At 35.7% G+C, this 19,767-nt stretch overlaps 1 protein-coding gene across 1 annotated transcript in view; it reads right to left on the bottom strand.

The window, feature by feature from the left end:
- BBS9 (Bardet-Biedl syndrome 9) overlaps positions 1 to 19,767 on the bottom strand; it is a 303,074-nt gene that overhangs the window by 138,756 nt on the left and 144,551 nt on the right. The gene's annotated exons all lie outside the window — the stretch shown is intronic.

The following is a 19,767-nucleotide window of genomic DNA, read 5'->3' as shown; positions in this document are numbered from 1 at the left end:
AATTACTGTTTCTTCATATTTTGCAATATTACCTTCTGAGCAACTCACACAGAGCACAATGATGCAAAGCTTTCTCTTCAAAGATGTTTAAATGATTATTTCTAAGAACTGAAGAAAGGCACAGTCCAGTACTACTATCAGCAGAAGACAGCTGTAGTGGTTTGCAATGGATGATGTGAATTTGTGGCAAACCAGCTGTGATCAGCACTCCAGAGAAACTGCAACTCTTCCACCACAGAAACGTGACCTTACGATGAGTACGTTGCTGACAATACAGCATATAGGCCAAGTCCTTAGTTTGCCACAGTTGTGATCTTTTCAGAGAATGGCAATATAAGAGGTTTTTGTCAGATCTACATGGATTTCAAAGGAAGGAATAGCTTGCCAGCCCAGCTTGAAGACCATGTTTTCCGGAACGCATTTGTCAATTAGTTCGTATTTCTTCATCTTTGTTTAAATATTCTTAGGAGCCCTTATTACAGCCTGGAACTTTGCTCAGCAGTTTTAGATTAGCACTTGATCAAAATCCCAATAAAGTGCATAAAAAGCTCCATGCCCAACTGCGAGCAAACATTCACCTGCTTTCAAATTTAGCTCTTATTTAAACATTTTGTTGGCCCAAGAGCTAAGTTTACATCTTAGTCTCTAGTCCTCCCAGGATTATCACTAGCAAGCAACAAATCCCTTTATTTACTGTCTTCTGAAATTATGTCCTTATAAACTGTAAATCAACTCCCAGTGGAAGAAAACACAGGCTTTTCTGCTTTACTGTTCTATTTTTAAAATAAGTGCTCAATTGCAGTCCCTATGACTTGGGTACCCAATTTTCAGCAAAACAGACTATTCTAACCGCAGAAATTAAAACGATACAACTTTTGTTAAAATAAAAGGTATCATCCCAACAATATTGGGCAGCCTGTTGCATTCTCAAGAAGGAAAGCTGCATTTTCTTCGGTGTTTTCAGAAACTCTGGTAAGACAATGCACAACAGACTACAGTAATGAACCACTTTTATTTCTATCATCTGAAGAACTGATACAGCATTTTTCATTTCTAGGGAAAACAGATGGTCAAGCTACTGATAGACAAACTGTCAGACAATTTAGGATATATCATGGGTTCACGTTTAACTTAAAGCAAGCAGTTTAATTAGAAAGAAGATTAGGAGTAAATGCGTCAACAATGTACACAGTGAGACGATCCACCACAATTTCAGGCATTTAGGGTACCCACTATGGAGTGGATAATTAGGATAATGCAGATAATATCTTCCTGATAAAATACATTAATACTGGAGTAGTGCCTGACACTGTAAATGTACATACACTCTAAATGAAAATAAATAATAACAAACTAATATTTCTGTTCCCACTTGCAAATTGTGACTAAAATGTAAACTATGATATCTGCTAAAATAGAAACCATTGCTTTAAAATTCGATTTAGATATTCATCATTCTTTTCAGATAAAATCTATCGTATTAAACAGAAACCTGTAAACATCGGGCACATTAAGGTCTCTCACACAAAAGACCTAATAAGAATAGTATCATATTTTAAAACATTTTATAACATTTGATATCATTACTAGTGAAAATTCACTTAGTCTATTAACATGTGATAAATTTCTGCATACAAATAAAAACTTTTACAAGAATTACTCTGAAACCTGAAATTCCTAACTTACGCAGCCTTAAGAACTACCGGCTTTTCATGTTGACAGTAACTGAGTAAGGTTTGGAAAAGGTCTGTTTGCCCTTACATATACCACACTACTTTCTGAAAGGATGCACGATTTCCTGCTCTCAAATTTGATGTCAGAAATTTGTTAAGATTTACCTGTCAACTAACACGATCAGAACATACCAAAACTAAAAGCAAAATTAACCTTCTGCACAACATTATTTTCCCGATATTGAGAATTGAAATTTTACCAACAACAGACTACATAACATACAAAGAGAGCACAGACAGACTATACGGAGCATTAGTATCAGCAGTACTTTCAATATTTTGAATAGTAGCTACTTCTGCTAACACTAATAGCTGGTGCACCTGATTTTTTAACACTTTTGTTCCATAAATACATTCAATATTCTGACAGCAGTATTCTCAGTGGGGCTCGATTTCACTGGGACCCTTGCTGCAGTAATTATTTCAATGAACTAGCAGATAAGAAAGAAATATAACAGTGATAATTTTATTGTTTTTAGGATACCAGGTATGTATGATGAAGATCTTTAAGACCATGATTTTTCTGTCCTCCTCTTCCCATCCCACTATTTTTTTTGTAACCGCAATTAGAATCTGCCGGACTATATTCCTTATATTACCCAGATGTTTAGAGCTAGGCAGGATGACCTGGACCCCCGTGTTTACATAATGAACTATACACAGAAATACAAGGAATATCAACTGCTACTACTGAAATCAATAGTAAATTCCCCTTTCATACTTCAAGGGGCCCAGTAACCCATCCTCAGGATGGACAGCACTGGCAACTGCTTTGAGTCCCCAGAGGAAAGGAGGTGTTGTGTACACAAGGGAATTGTCCTGTTCTGGAGAAAGCGTGAAGAAGGGGAAATAAGGCACAAATACACACCTGTGAATACAACATTTAAACCACATTATTTAGTTGAGACTTTACAATTCAAAAATATTTTATAATTCAAAAAACTAGAATGAAAGGAACTCATTTCATTTAGAACTCTATTTTTTTCAGCTTCATGCTGCTGAAGTTCTACTGAGAGCAAACAGACTCAGGGACTAACTGAATTTTAACTGAGAATTCACTCTAGATTCTAGTACATCTCTGTCTCCATATTAAAAGGTATCTATTGGGTGTCCCTTTTAGCAAGCATTTGCAATTTTTATCCATCTGGAGTCCCATGAAAATCACAACAGTATAATCATTCACAATCACTGATAATTATTTAAGTGAATGGTACGAAGCAGGAAAAGGGAAATATTTAAGGGAAAAAAAAGAAGGGAGCAGGGAAAGAGGCAGGAGTAGTACATAAATCTACAGACTGGAAATGATCCAGGTTGAGAATTTCTCCAGATGTCAGTCTGTAAACAGTGCTTCATAAAACGAATTTCACCATTAATTGTTGGAAGCAATAACGTCCAGAATTTTATATTTGTTTGACTCTTCTCCCTTTTTCTGTGTAGCTAAAATGCCTGTCTGACATCAGAGATTTTTTTATCAGTTATGACAAATCCAAGCTGCAAACTGTAGTCAGCAAAACTGTTTGATAGGGTACAACGTGCACAAAACTCACCTAACTGTGAACTTTGTTCACCAAAGGAAATGAGACTTCTCGTGCTCATTTTCACTATATCTGCTTTCGCAACACATTCAGTTCTTAAGTTGGAAAAAGACACACCCAAAGGAAACATAAACATGTAACACATACTTAAAGGTAAAGCACTGACAGTTTTCCTACAGGTTCCTATCACCATGTTTTTACGCATGTTTTAATATGACTCTAAAAACAGGAAAACGATAGTATACATCTGAAGAATAAAGGCACTTTCAGGGAAAGACTCTTTTAGCTTCCTCTCTATTAGTCAATCACAACCCAATCTACTCAGAAGTTTCCATTTTCCTCCCAAAATTAACTTTCTCGTAAGAGTCTTTATAGAACAGAGAGAGAGAAAAAAAAATCACGAGCAGTCTTTGGCAGCAAGAGAGTCAAGATGTGAATCTCTCTAAAAAGCAGTTTTTCATCCATGTACATACCATTCTATGATGGACATAATCTAAACAGCAAAGTTACTTCACAGAAAATTTCAAAACTATAGACCTATGCGTATGCAGTGTTTTTTTTTTAATACTGTCTGTAATGTTTAAGAAAGTGGATAGTAGAAATGCAGTCTAAGGCATTAGAGATGGTTCATTCTAAAACAGTTTTAGACAAAACAACTACTTCTCACTGACTCTGCTGGCAACATTTAACAAAGTCCTATGAATTTTATCAGAATCTGCTCAGCAAGAAGTAGCTTGCCTGCTTAAGTAAACACTTCACCATCTTTGTGGCTAGATAGTGCTAGTGCTGCTTCCCAGAAGAGAGGGAGAACAGTAAGAAAGTTTTCTACGGAAGAAAACACTACAGATTTGGAAGTGTAATGAGGTCTAGGCAAGACTGATCCACAGACTGGAACTGCACTGGAGCCCCACATTTGAATAACCATATGCTGGAAATGTAAGCATATTCCTGCCAAAAAAAAAAAAAAAAGAGAGAAGAAAAAAGCATAAGAAGGGAAAGAGAGAGGGAAAGCAAAGAAGAAAGGGAACGAAAAGAAAGAGGAAAGGGAAAGAGAGGGAGGTGGGAGTGAGAGAGGGGAAGAGGGAGAAGCGGCACAGCGCACAGCAAGCGCATTTGCACGGCTACAACTGGGCAGTCACAAAACTCTGTTTTTGTTCAGTAAGCCAGGTTGGACATAACCTGACCAAAAATATTTCTGTATGACATTCCATTAGAACAACAAACTCAATAATAAAATAAAAATCATATTGATGCACATACAGCCCCAGGTCATCATAGGTCACCAAAAATTATTTTCAGTACAAGGGAGCACGCAGGAACACACCAGGCTGTTGTTCTGCTTGACCCTGGTTATGCAGAAATGTTTGTTAAGGAAAACACCCGTTCAGAATTTCCCTAGTTTATCCTGCAACAAGTTTCAATTACTGAGAGCTACACAAAGTTAATTTGCACCAATTGTGTAACTTCTGATGATCTGCACATTCAAATATTTCGAAAGTGCCTGAATTTGTAAAATCTTGACGTAGGAAGTGGGGGGTACTTTGACAGTACAGTCTCTTTATGCCAGCAGCTATGCCATTTGAATTGTCAGACTGTCTTGGCCATTTTCCAGGATGCCATTCCTAGAATGGCATTGGGAAACACATTGCTAAGAACAGATCTGACAGATGTTTTTGTTAAAGAAGCATTACTGGACATTGAGCCAAGCATACCATCAAAATGAACGTTCAGTAGTACCCTTACCAAAGCAGGACTGAGAAAAGAATAGCAGTAAACTATATAAAGTCATTCAGCATTTACCAAAAGTCACTTCTTAATCACTATGAACAGGAAACACAAATCTGCTGTTTCATCTAACAACACATTCACCTGCTGAGCTCGGACTGGTCAAAAAATGTGCTCTTTGCGTCCTGATCTGTGCTGGGAGAAGTAATTATTACTCAGTTGTGTAGTTCTTGGAGGACTTCCATCTCCCTTTATGTAACAGTATAAAAAAATGGGTTATATCATGGGCTTTTCAAGGGGAACAGCAACCCTTGACAAACACCAGAACAATACAAATCATTGTAATTTTTTTGGAAGTACACTGTCTAACATAACACCTGGTGCTCTGACTGGGATTCATGCCTTCTTCCCCTTCTATTCACTGCCTCTTTAACTGCAGACACATTTAGCATAGTTGTACAGGATTTTCTTTCAAATGCATAAATACTGCAATAGCACAAGCTACATTGTCATCAAGATATTTTCAAGACAGCTTTCTTCAGTAATATAAACTCTATTTGATACCCTTTTTGGGAGCTAGACGAGGAATGTGCAAGAATTTTGTTGTTACTGGTCTTATTTTACATGCATTCATTTTGTGCATGTATATGTGTGTGTGTGTGTGTGTGAAATATATATTACATTGCATCAAATTTAGTGTTTTCAGTAGCACATTTTTCCAGTGTCATTGAGATTGTATTTAATGTATTCTTTCGGTAATGCAGGGTGGTAAGGCAGGTAGATCTTTAGAAATCATTAAATTACATCTAAAAATTAAATAGGCAGTGTTCCCTTTGATAAAGATGCACACATGTGCACTATATATATACATATGCATGTGTGTATGAATACATACAAACCAGAAATTTGGGGCTTACTAATGAAGAAAGTATATGTCCTTATTCCCTACAGAGAAAATTTGCAGAGGTATTAGATATTTTCTGTTTGTATGCAATGTAAGAGATACTTAAGAGTGTCTTGAAGTGTTCTGCAGTACATTTGCACCTCACACCTTTAAAATGAGTATTCCTTCATTTGCTTCATTAGCATTAGCAAGGCACAGATAGCTACCTATCCTCAAGAGCACAGAGAAATATTAACCTAGGTAAAACATATATATATTAACAAGCCATTAATGATAAAAGGAAACTCAGAAATAGAGGTTATTAAAATCAGATTTTTGACATGGCTGTGAATGTAAAAAAGTGATACGGTAATTTGCTATGCAGGTTCTTTTGGATGCGTTAGAATAGCCCAGGAATAGTCAGATGGATGCATAATGAAAGGCTTATTTCTTATCAAGGTAAGAAAGAGAGTGAAATCAAAGAAAAAGTATTTGAGATAGATGGTAATATGTGAGTTTGGGCAACAGAAAAGAGGAACAAAAACTACTGATATCAGATGCACAGTCAGATATACTGTGGATAACAGAGGATGGTAGAAAAGTAATTGGGAACCAAATGCAGATACTGAAAGATATATGCTCTGAAGGCAAAATTTTAAATGGCACAGTAATACTGCATAGTAGAAAAGTGATGGGCCATTGAAAGAGTAGTACCAGAACTGATTAATTCGGAAAAAAGATTAGAGTGGCTTACTGAAAGTAGTGTCAAACCCTAGCTATAAACCAACAGCAACAGATCATAATGCTTTACCATAAAGAAACAGCAGCGGCTTTAATAAAAAAGGATACAAAAGTCATAGAAGTGATTGGGATTAAAAAACAAATGAACAAAAAATAAAATGTCCCAATGTGATTGTGATGACCATGAAAAAAGTAAATGCAATTCTGAAATCCATCTGGGTTGAACACACCTGGAATGCTGTGTTCAATTCTTGTTACCATGTTCACAAAAGATCAAATCAATTTGAAACAAATGTAGTAAAATATTACTAAGATAATGCAGAAACAACCTAATTTAACAATAAGAGATAAAGGATCATTCTTTCTAAGCCAAGAGGACTGAAGACAGAATGGGCTCTTTTTAATCAATAATACAACTAGGACAAAAATCTTTTACCTCAGTAAAATAAAGGACATTCTTGAAACAAGAAGGAACTGATCATAAATTATTTTTGAATTAAAATTAGAAGGTTCCCAACCCATGAGAAAGGCAAGGGGCTTACAGACACCCCAAATAGAACTTGTAGAGGTAAACAACTCCAATGTGTTTCAATTTAATGGGATCAAATAACACTATCCTAGCACAGAATTTCGGTACTCTGAATCGGGAATTTCTTTGCTATCCTTCTCCCTCCCTCTCCCCATCCTCCCCAGCCCACAAATGAAAAATGCAAGGGATACACGACAAAGCAGATACTGTCTTTGCTACTAGTGTTTTGTAATTATCCAATTACGTGTTATCTAACAATTACTAGTTATCTAATCATTAGAATACTAAGCTCATTAGTATTCTCTATTTTATCCAACAATAATGTCCTGGAAAATTCAAAGACAACAATAGATGCAGAATAAAAGAAAGACTATTTATTTACTTTAATTAATTGTATCAAATAATCAATTAGTTCAATAGAAAATAATTTTTAAAGTGTATAAATTCTGGAACCACAGCAGCATTAAAACCTTTTGCTGACGCCAGCAGAGATGCTGTGTAGATGTGTGCTGTAGTTCTGACAATTGTGGTTTTCTAAAGTATTTGGTAAGCAAACTTCATGCATTAATATAAGAATGGACATTTAACAATAAAAATATAGAAATGTCACATGCAGAAATTCAATACAAATAATCAGACATTATAGTTGTATAAAGGCCTATACTCTCTTCTCTATATTCAGATAACGCTACTGCTTTGTCACCAATTGTACTGAGAGCTAAGAATTAATCAAATGGTAATGATGAATTGTGTTTTTTCTAATATTGTAATAAACCGTGATCTATATTTGCTTTAATCCTCTTAGTACTTAACACTTTATTTACTGTCTTCTCCACTTATCAAATTAATCCAAATGTTAACTTGTGTTTAGTCAACTCTTCACAAAGCTAAAACCTGTGCCACTGCTTTTAGGAGAAAAAGAAAAGTGTCATCCCTGGCACCAACACTTTGAGGCAGAACCTGAATACTGTTTTACTGTGCAAAAGCCTGCAGCAAACATCATTATTTTGGCAGGTGTAAAAATAACTGAAAGTTAAAAAGGCCATGAACATCAATAAAAAAAGTTTTATATTTCTGAAACAAAAAAGTACCTTTGATTACTTTTACTATCATTCAATTAGTTTATTTGGAGGAAATAAGCCTATTTGGAGCACAGAACTTAAAACTACATTTTCTCCTGCTAACGCAGAGATTTCTCTTTCATTAGTGCAACTCCTTCCTACCCAGCAAATTTTATTTTAGAAAGTGCATCCACTTTCTAGGTTTTCAAGACTTTCAAGATTTTCAAGAGTTACTACACAACTGTATGTAAATCATATGCAACTTTGTTAATGCCAGTGGTGTTTAAATGTTATGAAAATGATAAAATTGAAAATCAAAATTGATGTTTGGGTATTTCTTGTTGCTTAAGAATGAAGGACTTAACAATTCACAGAAGCAAATATTTTGCGCAGTACTTACTGCCTGAAACATCAGACATCTGCAGACATGAGATATTGTGCTCTCAAAAATCTCTAACCGCTTGGGAGAACCTTGACGGTGAGCTTTTTGGACAAGAGGGAGAGCTTTACCTTGGCTAATATCATCAAATGAATTACACCCACAAGAAGATAAAGAATATTTAAGGAGAAATATGTTCAAATCCAACCTGCTCTTTTTGGCAAAACCATGTCTGTTTTTATAATACAAGGCTAAGTCTGAAACAAAGCAGCTTTTTTATAGGGGAAAGAACAGGATTAACTGTACTGTTTCATCCTTTTAAAAAAGTTGACAGTGCTGCTACTGTCCAGAATAATAAATTAAGTGACCAAGCAAGTGGAATGAGATGCTTTCAAGATCTATTTATATGCTGTATGCCTTAACTCTCTAAATCAATTCTCTGATTTTTAAGAATCATCTTTTACCTTGACTAGGAGGATGGATTACTCATTTTAAAAACAATTTTGATAACTATTACAGAATCCCCCGAAATCCGCTAAAGCAGAAGGTAAAAGTTCTATGATAAGGGCAGCCCTCTTCCCTTCAAACCCAAATTATATTTTTATTGTATCTGTACAACATATATGCATAAATTAAAGTCTATGGCAATTTAAACCTTGTAACATATAGCTTAAATAAAATATAACTTATATAAAAGTAATTAGGAAATCTGTACAACCATCTTTAAGGAGGCTACAAGCAGAAGAAAGCCATCTGAAGACTAAAGGAACAAATAAGCTATCCAAGATATACAATAAAAATACTAGTCAAGTAACTTGAAACTGAAGAAAAGAAGGAATGGAAATGAGAGTCTTTCACCTTCCTTTGTCCAGTCACAACAATTAATAAACAAAAGGGAAAAAAAAAGGTCTTGGGACCTATTTTTACTGATTTGTGCAATATTATTCCATTTTTGTATATGTATTTTTAAGTGAAAAAAAAATCTTATCTTTAAAACTTATCTATAGCCAGTCAGCTGAAACTTCACTAAAATAGGAAGCTTATTTTACTATCCCAGTTTCGGGATGCCTTTGCCTCTTCTGCACTAGCGGAAGCCATGTGCTATGTTCAGATCTGGACAGCCACCTAGCTGAAAATTAACCCGACAGAAAAATGCACAAAGGCAAACATATGAGAATCATAGTGTGATTTATTGCAATGGATCTCCGAGGTCATTTAGTCCAGCTCCCTGACCAAAATAGGTTGAGTTAGGTCATGTTGCTTGGGAACATATTCAGCCAAATTCTGAATATCTCCAAGACAGAGATTCCACAGCTTCTCTGCACACTCTGTTTCAAAATTTGATGCAGCAAAAAAATAAAATAATAATAAAAAAAATACCATATAATACCTAACAGGATTTGCCAGCATTCCAACTTCTGTCCACTACCTCTTCTCCCACTCCTGCACCTTTAAGAAGAGTAAGGCTCCATCTTCTTCAAGCCTTAACAAATCCTTCATGATAGGATGATGAAAGAGGAAATATAACTCCACTAATGGAACAAAAGTGGATATAAAGCAGTCATTGCATCCCTTAAATTGAGGGACCTCACTGCTTCTGCAATAATCACAACCCAGTATATACCAAACAACATGTACAAAGAACAACAGTTTTCCTCTGCTTTGCTTTCATGCTGATGAAAAAGCTAGCGAGACAGAAATCTGAGAAAGAAATGTCTCCTGGTGGACATGGTAGCCAAAAGAAGCTCTTAGGCATGCAGCAAGTTCAATGCTGGCCCAACGAAAACGTCTGAGAGCATTTCCCACCATTGAAATGAAGCAATAAGAAAGTGTGTAGAGCACAGGTCATTTATTTTAGATGGTAAAGTATTAATCACATTGTTCATTGCATAGTCTCATTCTGGCCTTCTTTTGTTATAATCAAAATTACTTTCTCATCAGTAACTAATGCTCCGCATGCTTCAAGACACAACAGTTTATGGATCCACTCTGAATCTTTTCTGTTTCTGCAACAAACCTCAAAAATTATCTTGACTTTTGATTTACATAGATAAATTTACTAACTTGATGCACACACCACTAACGACCAAGGATACATTTTATTAGTCAAGAGTGCCCTCTTGGTCTAATCTGGCCATGTCTATAATATGAAGTGAAGCAGAGCAATAGCAGGATATCTACGGAGTGAAACAGCTGATGTTGAGGTTCGGTGTTCACGCTGTTCATATTTTACAAGTTTTATTCTGACCTGATGTATAGACCGAATGTCTATGCAAAGTTGCAGCACATTTGTCAGAGCAGGAGGGAACACAGTAGGTATCCTTCAAGAACCCTATCCCAGTCTACTGTTCCCTCAATTTTTCTGAGGCTTTTAAAATTTTGTTTATGTTTTCACACTTAACAAATCAAGTCATTCTCTCCTTCTCGTGTAGCATTTATAAAATGAAATAAGCACCTAAAATGCAACACACTCCTCAAGACTCCAAAATGGACAGAAATATGAGTATGTGATAATACAATATAGGATTTTTTAAAATTAACAAAGCTTCTTCTAACCGAGCAATCATTTCAACACATGTTCATAAAGTTCTCTTACGCATCCAAGCTTAAGCCAAAGCACACAATTCAACTGGAAAATTTCCTTGATATTAGCAAACTTGCCTTTAAACTCACTTTCAGAAAACCACAATTCGGGATCCCAGAAGCGTTAAGCTTCACCCTCTTCTGCAACAGGAGGTAGGTACAGCAGGGTGACAGGTTGAAGCAACGTTATTACCTTTCTGGCTTCTCTTGCGCTATGCTCTAATGTCAGTGCTCATGAAAAGTCATGAACAGAAATAATTGAAAGAATAATGAATTCAGTACTTGAAATGACCCGGTTCTGCCCCAGCCTCCAGCAGGGACCAGGGTCGATACAGCAGGGCAGAGCAGTACAGGCTTCGCGTCCCTGCGCATCCCTCTCTTCACAATGACCAATACTGTGCTACCTTGATGAATTATTTGAGAATACTCCCACCTACTGATACCATATGTACACTAACTGCCATGTCACAGATAAATTCTAGTAATAGTAATATTAAATAGAAGATAAAGGGACTAAAAGATCATTGCTATTAAGCACCACAACATGTACGTTAGCACACTAATTACACTTCCTTCACATGCAGAAAAATTCTTTTTGTCAGAAAGACTAAACAAGAAATCCCATCAACTGAGTATGGGTTTTCCCTTTCCAAATGACCTAGGACTAAAACAGAGACTAGAAAAGACATTGCCTAGAAAATAATTTCTCTAAATGGGGTTACTCAAATCCAGATTCAGTTTCCGCTAGGTAGTCAAATAGCCTGTATGTAGAATAACTTCAGCTGGCACCAGGCTTAATGCTTTCTTTATTGATCTACCCGTAGTTTAAGTGCACACACAAGGGTATGGATTGTTAAACAATTCTTTTTAGTCTATCATTGACTATGGAAATCTTATACAGACCGCCGCATCATCTGCACTTTCTCAAACGTGAAGGGCTACTTACAGCTGGCTGTTCCTTTTATCCTACAAATCCTGAAACACTTGTGGTATTTTTTGAGCGCTGCCTAAGTGGCTGAATTTGTTAAGAACCAATTATGCAAGACATGCTCTTTGTTACAGCCTATATTGTAAGCAATAAATTTGCTTTGTATTTGATTTACTTCTTGTTGTAACAAGGTACATTTAAATTCTTTGTAGTACCCCTCCTCCCCAAGTTCTTTAGCTTCTCCTCATTTAAAGACTTCAACCAAAAAAAGATAAACACAAGGCGGAAGTTAATGTTTTAAATTCATATTTTGTGGCAGTGGTTAACAGTCAGTATTTATAAAGGGCTTGGTACATCGTGCTGAGTGGAAATAAATAGGAATAAATCAATACAATTTTAATATTTTCAGTATACTTTTATCTCATGAAAACAAGAGGATAGCATCCCTTCATTGTGCCAAAATTGCGCCAAAAAAACCTTTTATAATTTATCTTTGTGTTCTTTTTTCCTCCTAAAATACAATTCAGTACTTGTGTTTTCCTTTTTACTAGCACTAAATTTGCAGCAGATAATGGCAAAATAAACATCACCTGTTCCTTCCTTTCTGTCCAAACACGCAAGGAAGCCCTGTCTGAAGCACTGAATTCAAACTGTGAAGCAAACCTTTAGAAGTACTTACAGTGTTCTTCTTACATGCTCTGCTAAGTCAGCAGGTTAGCATTTCTAGGTGAATGAGTAGAACAATAACATACACTGCTGTTAAACTCATGGGACAAAGCCTGGCTGAATCAAGTCAATGGCAAAATTCCCAGTGTCTTCAGTGGGGCCAGGATTTCTCCCTTATCTTGCCGATCAAAACAATTTTTTCACTGTTCAGAAGGACCAGATTGCTGTGCCAACCAAGCCTTTCTTTAACGTAGTCTGTCATGCCGAATTTTAAACTGTATATACCTCTGTAAATATTCCTTTTTCTTTCTACCAAGGTAAACTGTTGACTTGCCAAAAATATTATGACATAATCAAACAGCACACACAACAAAGATCCTCCTTTCATCTTAGCAGAGTGCCAGATGGACCAGGGTAGCTAGTGGAAAACACTCTCTCCAAAGTATAACCTTACACTGATCTGCAAATAAACAATTATCACTCCCTCACCACTCATGGTCCAACCTACTGAAGTGGCAAACCTGCATTAAAGAAAGGACAGGTTTGACCCACAAAGTGCTTTATCTGTTTGGCAGTGACACGTTGCAGAAAGCTTCAGTGAACCAAAGAGCAAACATTCAAAGTAGCAGCATCATCTACACAGTGCATACCAACCCTGAGAGCAGACTACCCATGAATATTAAAACACCTTCTATAGTTCTTCCCATTGCTTGTGTAGTTATAATAATCAAAACGATCGCATGTATTTGCGATTCAATAGCCAGAGAGAATCGAGTCAGCCCCATGCGAATCAACCTTACACTGAACTAGAGTAACACCTTTTTACATGTGCTGCAAATGGGACCAAAAGCAAAGGCACTGTTTTGACAGAAAGATGCTTACAACTTTTATTTTGAAATATTTGTGAAATCTGCTCTAAGAAGATCATACAACAAGCATATTTTCCTCAATAACTAAATGAAATAATAAAATAATCAAATTTGTGAATTTGGTCTCCTCACATGTGACAAGTAATGCAGAATAATTAATTCTGTTGATATACTGCCTCTGTGGGAATCATATGAGCCTGTTATACTTTCAGAAGTACTTTTAGCTTAGACTACTGGGTTTCCTTATGCTCCTATGATTTTTTTTTTTTAATCTATAACATGCAACACAGCTCTTGCTAAATCCAAACCTCTCTAATTCCCTCATCATAAGATTTCTGGGTTGATTCTACTTCACATAACTCTTTAGAATTTCATTCTTCTCAACAGTTTATGCTAGCAAATAATCAAACCCAGCATCTCTAACACCATAATATACTCCACGGACTACAGTCAGTGCTTAACTGCTTAATTTCTGTCAAATTATTGCCTGATTTATTGATACTCTGATTCAAATGAGAATGCCAGTTTATAACTTCACTTAAGTATCCTTGAACAGCAATTTAATACACCTAATAACTACTTTGGTTACAGATAAACTCTCAATTTTAGAGAATACAAAACCAAGAAGAGCTACTAAAATTTATCTGAATAGATTTTAAGGCCAGAAAGAATCCATCTGACCATTTAGTTAGACTTCACCTTTACATGTCCTCACTAATTCTTAAATGTAAGCATCCATTTATTTCTAAACTGCTTTTAAAAATGTCATCAGCAATTCTTTCTGCTAAAAAAAAAAAAAAAACACAACTTTTTAACTCAAAGTTTCATTTGAAAAAACAAGTGCTAAAAGAGACACATACTTATCAGTACTGTGATACAGTTTAAAAAACACATCATGAAAGATTTCTCAGTGTGGCTATAAAATTTAATATAGTTCAGCACCACATAACTTACATAACAGAAAAAAGAAAGAAGGTTGTTCATAATATTTATTACCGTCTAGCTGCACTATTTCTGTTCAGTCATCCATCTGAATTAAGGCATCCTTCATCATCCATACACATCAGATCCTCTCTTTGATCTCTAATGGCAAATTTAAGGGCTGAGTAGATGTTCTTTGAAATGCACAGAGTGGCACAGCTGCTTATTGTTACACTGAAGACAGTATGTCATTAAAATGGAAATTCAATTAATACAGTAGAACATCCCCCTAATCATATCCCATCTTTGAAGTTACACCACTTTCAGTGACAACTAATTTCCAGTTAACTATTTTTTTTTTCTCCTCTCTTCTCCAAGTAGAATAATATCAAAGTTTTGGTTAAGGTCAAAATTAATAAAAACACATCTTTCATCAAAATACAGAGATCAACAGGCAACCAACACAGCTGTGGTATTTGCACTTACAGTACATTGCAGACACTCAGAGATGCATCTTTCCATGTTAATCACATGAAATTCATCAAGCCTGCAATTTTCACTAGTTTACTGAAAATTGTTATAGTCCTACAAGAGCCTACTTGAAAAATGTTTCAATAACTACACATTATATTAGTGTTTTAGTAACATTTTAATAAGGGAATGTCAACTGAATCTTTGCCTTAAAACACATCTGAACCAAATGAAAATCTTTGTTATTCCAATTTACATAGCTTTTTGCTTTTGCTTGCTCCATATCAATGCTGTTTGAGGTTCAGCCAATAGTACAATATATATACTTTTTTGAGGAATTTTCACTATCTGCCAGTATCATAAAGCACCTCATGTTTGATTTCATTAGATTTTCCAGCTCAAAAGGCAGATCAAAGTGCTAGAACTGGGTGAATCTGAATAAACTCAAGGGAAAGGGAAATCTGAAATTATGGACTTCAGCTGAGCATATTAACCATCCACCCCAGCTTCATGAGCAGCCTAAAAGCTGGTTGCTCACAAAGCTGTACAGTAAAAGCTGTGACTTGTCTTCAAAAATGCTCTAGCTCTTTAAAAATAAGGAAAAAAAAAAAAGTAATACTGACTCTGCACAAATTTGTAACACACACAACCACTCAGATTCATGATGAGGTCTGTGCTTACTCTCCTTGTGAAAAAGCAATCAAGACCATGGGCACAAGTCTCTGTCAATTCACAGTGTTACCTCCTGAAGAGTTTTACCACCACAGATTTGTGTCTTACCAGTGCTAAAGGTGATTGCTGAAAAAAAATCAAAAGGGAAAAGGATTCTGCACCCCAGTGACTAGCACTCCTCGCCCAACATGCTACCTTGAAACAACTTTACTTTCACGTTGATATTCAAAGGATACGTGCCTTGTTGAGGCACAAACCATCCTCCATGATCTCTAAAACCCAGTCTGTCCCATCACAGCTATTAACTACACTGATCCAACCAGCCAGAGGGAGCGAAACCCTCCCTGTAGGGCTGCACAGACCTCATGTCACACCATGCTCCCTGAAGTCTGAGATCTGTCCCTCAGAGTGGTGCAGTTAACCTCAGCGAAGTATTCTTTAATTGTAGTGTAGCTTTTAGCTGTAGTAAGAAATTTCTTTACTAGCAGACAGTCTCTTTTAAGCAGACTCTCTTATATCCACAACCTAAAGTAATTTGTCATTTTTAAGCTCTGTTATCATGAATTTATACATGTTAAATATAATCTTTCTGGTATGGAATTTGTTACATTTGGTTTAAGACTCAGAGTAACTTCTGCTTCAAATACTAAAGCAAGGTCTCTTACCTACTAAAGTTATAAGGTTTTTTTGTTTTGTTTTAAAAAGCATTAGGAACTTTTTTTGTGTGCAGATCAACCAGCTGTACTTTGCAAGCAAAACTTTTCCAAGTGCCTGGTCTCTGCAGATTTTTGGCAAATCTGTCTGAAAAGGAAAAAAAAAAAAAAAAAAAAAGGAAAAAAAAAAACTAGGAGCCAGAGCCAAAGCTGACTGAAGTCAATGGAAAAACTCCCATAGATTTCATCAGGTTTTGGATTAGGCCCTAAAAGAGTCTGAAGTAATTGAAAAATCAATTCTGCATGTACCAAATATGAAATTTTCACTAGTTTTAGATTTATTAGACTCCTTTATGGCAATCTGGAAGAACAAATCCATTACAGCTGGTATTAGTGATGTAGATGTGGTTTTGCATTGCTAATTCACCATAGAGTTCCACAGACTCTTACATTTTTTATCATACAACACTACAAGTAAAGAAAGAAATCAACATACAAACACTTTTACTTCCTTTTAAAAAGGCCTATTAATACCATCATAGTTCAAGTGATTGTTTTAAATTCTGAGGAATAAAAAAAAAAAAAACACAGTTTTCCTTCAAATGTTCATCTATTCAATGATCATGCAAGAGAAGATTCAGGTTTACTTAATCTAGTTGTTCCTCCCCCCAAAAAAAAAGAAGTGCAAAATGTCCGAGATCAACAGGCCACAGCATCATCTGATGTGCAACCAGTTAAATTTCTGCTGACTCAAGGTTGTTACTTCCAGTCACAACAAACTCAGGTGAAAGCCATTAGCATATTTTGTCTTGAGCAATATATGATGTAAAAGAAATGCTTACAAGTCAATTTAAGAGAAATACATATTTTTAAAAAAAGACAATAAAAAATAAGAAAAGGACCTGCAAATCATTCCCTTCCCGCTCTCCTCCCATTCCTCTAATTGCTCTTTCCCAAACCTTCTTGTGGATAAACGTGCTTTGTCATGGGCTGTGTTTATAAAAAGTAGATAATTGCAGTAATTTTGCAATGGTGTTATTTGTCATAAATAGTGGCTGGAAAGGAGAAGGAACATGTCATCTAAAGTGCAGGGTTAATTCTGCTCTTCAAATACCTGTAACTTCTGTATTATTACTGAGGCTCACTTGCTTTCACAGATGTTCTTGAAACATCACAGAAAAACAAATTTAACTGAACCAAGGAAAACCTGCTAAAACCCAAACCCAAAGGAAACCCAAAGGATGACTGAACATGCAGACACTCATTAGTAGTACACCTTCAAATAAAGGATTATGTTGTATTATTATAGTAAACACTTGGCTTTCTTTAAAAATAGATTACATCACTTGTTACAACTTCTTAAAAACTACCTAGGCTTTATTTATTTATTTATTTTTACTTACTGCTGTTGAGTTTTCTGAAATGGAAGGCCAGGAACTATACATTTTTTCCTTTAGCAACACACCTCTTTTCTATAATTTTAAGCAATTAAGTTGCTGGTGAAGATTAGAGAATTCTACTTCCACTTGTGGTGTCTTATTCAAAAAGAATTAGAAAATAAAGGTCAATGACAAGGATGATCATTAGGGAAATTCTTTCAACAGACAATTATTTTCACCGAAACCATAACTCAATAAGATGAATCACTTGTGACCACTTATACTTAAGCAGAATATATTAAAATTTAATGGATTTCAATGCAAAGAGCCAGCAATAGAATTCTGTACACCAAGGCACTAATGTGTTGATCCCAACTGTACTTAGACGAGGCAAGTTGGAATTGCCGTGCTGCCAGATAAATTTCATAGTACTACAAATGAATGAATCCCAAATCTCAGGCGGGATTTATTTTTTATTTAATATGCATGACATTTTCCTCTCTAAATTATTCATTTTTTAAATGTTACTGCTTTAGCCATCTTAACCTTTATACTCCTTCACTTTCTGTTTTTTTGCCAACTGTAAAATCAACTGAGAAGCGGAGAGTTTCCCAACACTGTAATAAAAAGCCTATTACCATCCTGCATGCTCATGTGGCCTGCAGAAGGATACCCTTCCATCTTGTTTTGCTTCTTGTCACAATAATGGAATCTTGAAAAAAATGATATAAACAAAAGCTACATATGTAACATGAAATAGTCAAATGAGACTTGCAGAGCACCATGAAACCAAGCGCTACAAGTGTCCTGAAAAATTAAATGCATTTTTTTTTCAATCAAGATCTTACTTTCAGTTAAACAAAAAAAAAAAAAAGACACAACTGTTTCTTCACTCCTTTTTTTATCCTGAAAAATCCCTATAATCCCTGAAAATCAACCACTTGAATAAAGTTGTTAACTGACTCCAGTAGACTAATGGAGTTTGACTAAAATTATGCAAATGAAGCACCTTCAGAGACTTCAGAGACTTCAGAGACTTCACTCTGTCTTCCTGTGTCTGGCGACCAGTTTTCCATTTTTAAATGTGATCACAGAATGATATAGCAAGAGGCTGAAGCTGGCTTATGAAGATCTTATACTTGTATCCTCTCTTTTGAGCATAAAAGAGATAAAACAACTGTATGTAGCAGCTAGGGCATTTTATTTGAATATATATAAGACTGTGAGGCATTATATTTGAGTTCTATTTACACAGGTGCTATTGGCTCATGGTATTACCTTGGGCAAGTCACTTCACTTGTGCATAGCTTCATTTTCCCTTTTACAGAATTAAACTACCACACTTACTAAAACAATAGCAAGTTACAATGGAACTAAAAATTATAAAGACTAAAGATTCATATCAGAGAGCCAAAGAATCAATGTTTCTGGCTCCACTAAACTGTTCTTAAGCCTTTCTTGAGCAACCACAAGACCTTGTTCCTGTAAGCACTCCCAAACTCTCCCTAATGATTTGCTACTCCCCTTCCTTTTCAGTAAACCAGCTTTTTGGAGCAAGAGGCATATTTTAGTCTCAAAATAGAACTCAAATAAATTGTTTAAAATATTTGATATGCTGTTGTTTAAAATGTTGGTTTGATATGTTATTATCTGCTTATTTCTAGTATTTTAAATTAAGATAAACCATTCATCATGACCAGCTGGTAAATTACTGCAAAAATACTTTAAGTGTGGAGCAACAGAAGTTCGCAGTGGATATTTTAAAGTCATGTTAGAGTTACACCACCCTATCACGTTGCATTATACACCATATCATGTCTCAGTGTTAGCTGGCATGACACAACATAACAGAAGTGCATGACAGAGGGGCTGGAAGAGCTACGACGACTTCTTTGTTCGTGTGTGATTATTATCTGCAATTAGCTGCAGAGAAGAAAGTTATATTTAAACTGGTTCAACAGTTCAGCCTGCACAGAGCTGCACAAAGTGGATAGAGAAGCACACAATGATCACAGTATTTATGGGTTTAGTCTCAGTGA

The sequence above is a fragment of the Tinamus guttatus genome, unplaced genomic scaffold, assembly GCF_059628265.1.
Source record: "Tinamus guttatus ecotype Peru unplaced genomic scaffold, ASM5962826v1 Tinamus_guttatus_pri_ptg000119l, whole genome shotgun sequence".
Lineage (NCBI taxonomy): Eukaryota > Metazoa > Chordata > Aves > Tinamiformes > Tinamidae > Tinamus > Tinamus guttatus.
This window is presented reverse-complemented; position numbering and strand designations above follow the sequence as displayed.